Raw genomic sequence first — 6,703 nt, 5'->3', positions numbered from 1 at the left:
AAAGCTTTAAAAGGGACACACAGAATAATAGTTTGGAAGGTAATGACATCAAGTATAAAGTTTTTTTCTAAAGTGTATGAACTACTGTTATATTATGATTATAAATTTAAAATGAATGAAGAACATAAGCTAAGATTAAATTGTTTGCCTTGAAACAGTAAGAAAAGCAAAACATTTTAAAACCCTACTAACTTTCTTAATTGGGTCCATAAAACAAATACCAAAAAGAAAAGAAATCCCAGATATCACGTTTGTGGTTTAGGTGGTTTCGGATTCCATGAGAATTGCACATTAACATTACCCTGAAGCTACAGTTATGCACACTATTAAATATGCTTCGGAATGTCTGAACAAAAACAACAGATGGGGTGGGGAGAGGTTTGGGATGACATAAGAAAGAAACAGCCACTAGGAGGACAGTGTGCAGAAGGTAAGAACTATTTTGTTCTGTTGGCACCTGAGAAAATTATACCACATCAATAAATACTCTACCATCCAAATAATTGAGGCTACATCATTCACTTTTATATTGTCTACCTGACCCTACATAATCTGCTTTGGGTAGACCAAATCAGGGTTTTTCTACAGCCAAAATAAATATTTTCAGCCAGATGTTATGTTAAAAAAAAAAAAAAGGTAGTTTTTCTCATTCAATCTTGTTGGAAGTTCCTAAAAGAAGAAAACTAAGGAAAGATTCTTCTTCTATTTTTCCTCCTCCAAGTCCTTCCACTCACACAATTCTCCTGATGAATGAACATAATGGAGAGAGGAGGCCTTTGTCTCCCCAAAGGGGGAACATATTCACTCTGAAGACATATGAGTTAAAAGTAGAACATTCAGCATCCCAGGGAACAGCGTTCTGGCTCCAACTAGCACAGAGCACACTGTAATTTTACATTTTGTGCTAAATGACTGAACTAATAAATTGAGACCAAGACCTCACTCAGAGAGAAAGTTAGATAAATTCTAAAGAAGGGGAAAAAAAGTTCTTTCAATATAAAAGAACATTCTCCTTCTTTGCACTATTTTTTAAAAAAAAATTAATGAAGAAAAATCACTAAAGTTAGACTAATTGCCAGAAGGATTGTACTTTTGGATAAGACAGGGTCACACTAAAAAATTCTATAAAGTGGCACATAGTTACCAAAGACACCAGTATACTTCTTCTAATACCTAGATATTGGCAAGAAAATGTAGATTACAAAGAAAATGCTGTTACTTTTGGTGTTAACAAACCCTAATAGTCAACAGTTCTAAACATATAAACTATGCGTGTATCACAGAAATGAGTTCCAAACAAATGCATTTATATTCCTCCTCCTGCTTTAGGCCTTCTTTTAAACCCTCCTGTCAAGTTAGGAGACTATTCTACTATTTACAAATATTTATTTAGTGCTTACGGTGCACAAGGAATAGCCTCAGTTCCCTAAACATGTCTCATGGAAGAAACAGACATGATATACTTCGGTAGCTTCCCCTTTGTGGTAAATTATTTCTGTCCCAAGATTATAAATATGGGCACATAATGACCTGGGCAAAAATAATCATCTCCCCGGCAGTGGGGTACAGGAATGTGACCTGAGCTGGGCTCTTTCTAAACAGAATTAGATTTATCTTTTCTCATCTGTTGGAAGTTGTGGAGATGTGACCAGAACAACTAGGTGCCTTGTCCTCTGTCATGTTGAAAAAATGCCCATGAAATAAATTGAGACTATGCAGAGATGAGAAACTTAGAATGTGCCAGCATCTCGGAGCCCTGTTTTAGTTCCTAAGGGACCCAGATTGGCTGTGGGTCCTGAAGATCTTTTATTTCTATAAGCTACCTCCTTTCCTTGCTAGGTATGCTACCTCGTGCCACACACACACAGAACAGTTACACATGGATGGCAAGGTTCAGTGGAAATGGTATGTCATTTAAAGCTCCTAAACGGGGTTGATATGATACATGACAGCCATTCGACACATGTGGTTACAGGCACTTGAAATGTGGCTAGTTCAAAATGGGATGTGCTGTAAGTGTAAAATATCCACTGGAATTTGAAATCTTAGTTTTAAAGAATGAAGAAAAAATATCTTCTTATAATTATATTATTTATATTAATTCCACCAGTTTTGTTTTGTTCTTTAATGTGGCTACTTAAAAATTAAAATTCTATATGTGGTTCAAATTTGTGGCTCACATTATGTTTTTATGGACAGTGCTGATCTAGAAGAAAAGAGGATATAATTCTCAACTTGGTGTAAGTAGGGATTTCTTAAAAGGGACATACAAATTACTAACCATAAAAGATGATACATTAGAATATATTAAAATTAAGAAATTCAGCCCTGGCTGGTGTGGTTCAGTTGATTGAGTGTCATCTGTGCACTGAAAGGTCGAAAGTTCAAATCCTGGTCAGGGAACATACCCAGGTTGCAGGTTTGATTCCTGGTGGGAGTGCATATGGGAGGCAACCGATCGATGTTTCTCTCTCACATCGAAGTTTCTCTCTATATATGTATCTTTCTCTCTCTCTCTCCCTCCCTTTCTCTCTAACATTTATAAAAATCATATTTAAAAGGAGAAAAGAATAATTTCATTTAATCAAAAAACATGATTAAGGGACTGTCAAAGTAAACCATGAAATGGGAGAAGGTATTTGCAACTGGCAAAGATCTCATATCCAGAATAAATAAATTCCTACAAATCAAAAGGAAAAAGACAGCTTAATGGGCCATACATTTTATCAGACATGTGATAAAGTGGCCAATACATTTGTAAAAAACTGCTCAATAGTATGAGTCATGAGGCCAATTGTAGAGAGCGCCTGGGAAGGCACATGGGCATTTCTTTAATTATTGTCAGCTGAATCCAGTGGCCTTGTCAGAGCCACGTCCTGGAAACACACCTTGCCAGAGGCAGGAGTGTTGTCCGCCTGACCTTCAACTCCAGGCGCCAGGGGGTGGGTTTCATTATCTAAATCCAGCCAAGCACTAGGAACAAACAAAATAATCTGGGCCCACCCAGAAGTGACAATACAAAGAAGACAAGAATGCACATAATCTCCTTTGTCTTGGGCTTTAGTAAAACTTCCTGGTATTTTTCTGTATAAAATAAACCGGGCTATATTGGCTCTAGGTCACTGTTTCTCCATCAGAGGACAGCTGTCCCACCCAGCCCCAGCTTTTTCCTTCTATTTCTGTATCTGTCTCTTTCTTTTATTTTCTCAATCCCCAGCAGCCCCTACTCAGGATCCCGACCACTCTCTAGCCGCACTGGACGTGGAAAAGAAATATTAATAGCCAATTAACATTAAAATGACTATGGGGTATTAATTCCCAACATCACTGGGGCTCACTTGAGAAAGACTGACAAGATCAGGAATGGTAAAAATGTGGAGCAACTAGAACGCCTATATTCTGCTGCTGGGAATGTTAGTTGTTGCATCTTTTTTGTTTGTTTTTGGTTTTTATTGTTTTATTTCAGGGAAAAGGGGCAGCTGTAAAATACAGAGACCTCTGTAACAATGACTTGTTTTTTCTTAAAGGGAGAGAATGATTGGAATCCAAGGAATCAAAGCAGTAGATGGAACAAGTCAGAGCATCTCCAAGTTATTTTCAGGAAACAGCAACCAAACACAAGCTAAATATTCCAAACAAGGAATTCTTCTAACAATTTGCCTTGTCTTGTAGATTACCAACACCTCCCCCTTTTAGTGGGAAAGCATAATTTATTACTCCAAACCAATGACTCCACTATAAGAAACACCTTAGAACAAAGTTTTGAATCAAATCTGTCTACCTGCAAAGCACAGGCTTGGAATGAGGCAAATACCCACACACACACACACAAAAAAAAAAAAACAACTACAAAAACCCCTCAAATGAGGACAAAGATTTGACAAAAGGCACCTCAACTGTAGAGTGTAAAGGATCATTAAGCATTAAATGCAACTGTGTATCCAAGACCCAGTTTGTGTTAATATATGGGATAACCAGATAGTTTTACCCTCTATGGCTAAGCCCGTTTCTTTATATAGACGGACAAAGCTAGCACTGCTCTAGTAATAACCAGCAACATACTGCTTTGTTCTTTAAGATGCCACACTAGGCTGAACCACTAAGCCAAGGTTTTCCACTAAGGCTAAGAACACTGCATCTTTGCAGGGATGAAAAGCTTACCACACACTCACACTCACACGTACCAAATCTGTCAGCTCTTGGGAGTCAACCTCAAGTCTGCATTTCATTTATGCCAGTATATCTTTTATATCAGTATGTGTTCTTCCAGAATATTCCTGTCGTACTCAACACAGCAAAAATCTCAACACATTCGCACCTGGTTATGGTTACCCAGTAGTTATTACTTGTGTGCAATAAAACAAGAGACCGAAACCACAGAACAAGTGTACAGGGTGGGGACTGCTGGATAAGGAACAGATATAAAAACACAGATGTGCAGATTTCACCAGAAACCTCAAGTATCCACCTCTAAGTCTGTAGCACAGGCTACTTGCCACAGTTCAGATCCTTCACCCATCACCCCTCTTCTTGGACCCCAAAACAGGGCGAATGCTGCTACTTTTGAACACCCTCCAGCTGTGTGAATCTGGTTGAAAACAGATGATGCAACAAACCTACACCAGCTGTTTGACTGTTAAATTTGTATTACAAAAAAAACAAACTTTAAGGTTTACTATTGTAACTTTTTAAACCAGAGAAAACAACATGCTCCTTGGGGAAAGGTGAAGGAGTGAGAAGACAGGCCCTGGGGAGAAGTATTATGACAGCACCTTGAGCTGCGAGGCCTGCCTAGGAGAAGCACGGGTACTGCCACATCACCACAGGGGACAGCTACTGTCTGGGGCTCAGCAAACCAGTTCACACACCACGCAAAGCTGCTATAGATCTAAGTCATAAGAGTCTTCCAGCTCATTGTGAAACAAGCTCCACTCATCTTCAGAGTCAATCAGCTCGTTGCCCCACCTGCAGCTAAAAGCATGAGCAGCATCTCATCCAGCTCAAAGGTGACAACCTCTTCTTCATCATTGTCAAAGGGGTTGCTCTTCTCTCTTTCCTCAGTGAGCTCCCAGAAGTGGTTCCTTCGTTGGGCCCGGTGTCTGCTTGATGATCCCACTTTCTGCCTCTGTGGCTCCTCTCTACGGCCATCAGGGTACACATGCTTGTAAAGACAGTTCCCTCCAAATGGGCAGCTCCCCTGTCCTTCATCAAAATACCTGCACACCTTGTTGCTCATTGCCTCCTCATATTTCTGAATGACTTTCTGCTTCTCTTCTTTCTCCTCCACCCAGTACTCACTTGGAATGACAAAGTTAGATGTGATCCGGCCTTCTGGGCAGGACTTAATGGTCTTGCTCTCAAATTGCTTAGTACTCCTCCACTTGTGAATACACTTGAGACAGTAGGTGTGGTTGGAGTTGGAGAGGATCCAAAAGTGGTGCTCACTGAGGTTGGCTTTCTCGTAAATCGCCTCTACACAGATCCCACACACTTTGTCCTTGCTGTGCTAGAAAGCAAATGAGAGCTCCATGTCCTTCTCGTGGCCTCAATGCAAGATTTTATGTGCTGTGATCTCTGGGTGGAGGATGTGCAGCCCACACTTGTCACAGGAGTCTCCATGGAGATACGCACAGTCCTCCCCAAAGGAGCACTCTTCAATTGCTGTTGGCACCTTCTCCGATTCTTCTTTGGTCACTGAGCCTTGAAGGGGTGCTTTAGTGCACCCCAACCTCAGCATAGGGGCAGTGTGGCTACAGTAGGGCTGGCCAGGAACAAACTCAATGGCATTCCCTCAGTCTTCTGAACCTGCTCCTGGAGTTGCAAAGTTTGAATTTCTTGGCTCAGCTTTGCCTATATTCATTTCAACAATCAGTCCAACTACTGACGAGAGAGTAGAGGAAGGAGCAAGAGGTGATTTTGCAGTTAGATCTTTAGCAGTTGCTTCTTTCTTCCTGTTTCGATGGTTTGCTATGTTCATATCTGCAGCGGTCTCCATGAACACGGTACCCTCGCTGAGAATACTTGAACACTACACCATATGGACTTTCAGAGAGGTCATGTGAGTAGCGACAGTTTTCTTCTTCCTTACAAACTTCATGCATGGAATACATAAAAGGGTGATCTTGGAAGGAGGCAAGATGACTGGGTATCCTTTGTGCCCTAAAGCATTCTAGGACAGAGCAGTTGTTGTATCTTTATGCAAAGTTGTTGGGTAGTATTGACTAAGTTAAACATACACATATCCTAGGAATATGCCCAATAAAAATGCAGGATATCCACATACCGAAAGACATGGATGAGAATATTCATATTGGGCATCTATCTAATAATAGAGGAATATGCAAATTGTCCAAGATGCCATCACAGTAACAGCAATGACCAGCAGGCTTAGTGGGGCGACCAGGCCGGCAGGGGGGTTAGTGAGGGACGATCAAATGACTGAACAGCAGGCTGCATGGGGGGGACCAGGTCAGCAGTGGGGTTAGTGAGGGATGACCAAATGCCTGAACAGCAGGCTGAGTGGGGCGACCAGGCTGGCAGGGGGGCAGTTGGGAGCAACCAGGTCGGCAGGGGGGGCAGTTTTGGGCAACCAGGCCGGCTGGGGGGTGTGCAGTTAGGGACGATCAGGCCGGCAGGCAGGTGAGCAGTTAGGAGCCAGCAGTCCCGGATTGTGAGAGGGATCCCGTATTGGAGAGGGTGCAGG

At 41.5% G+C, this 6,703-nt stretch overlaps 1 pseudogene across 1 annotated transcript; it reads right to left on the bottom strand.

Moving 5' to 3' along the window:
* Positions 1 to 4,880: 4,880 nt before the first annotated feature.
* LOC307100345 (E3 ubiquitin-protein ligase makorin-1-like) lies at positions 4,881 to 6,101 on the bottom strand (annotated as a pseudogene). Its single transcript has one exon. The product of its transcript is annotated as an E3 ubiquitin-protein ligase makorin-1-like (transcript).
* Positions 6,102 to 6,703: the final 602 nt, after the last annotated feature.

The sequence above is a fragment of the Cnephaeus nilssonii genome, assembly GCF_951640355.1.
Source record: "Cnephaeus nilssonii genome assembly, chromosome: 5".
NCBI classification, from domain to species: domain Eukaryota; kingdom Metazoa; phylum Chordata; class Mammalia; order Chiroptera; family Vespertilionidae; genus Cnephaeus; species Cnephaeus nilssonii.
This window is presented reverse-complemented; position numbering and strand designations above follow the sequence as displayed.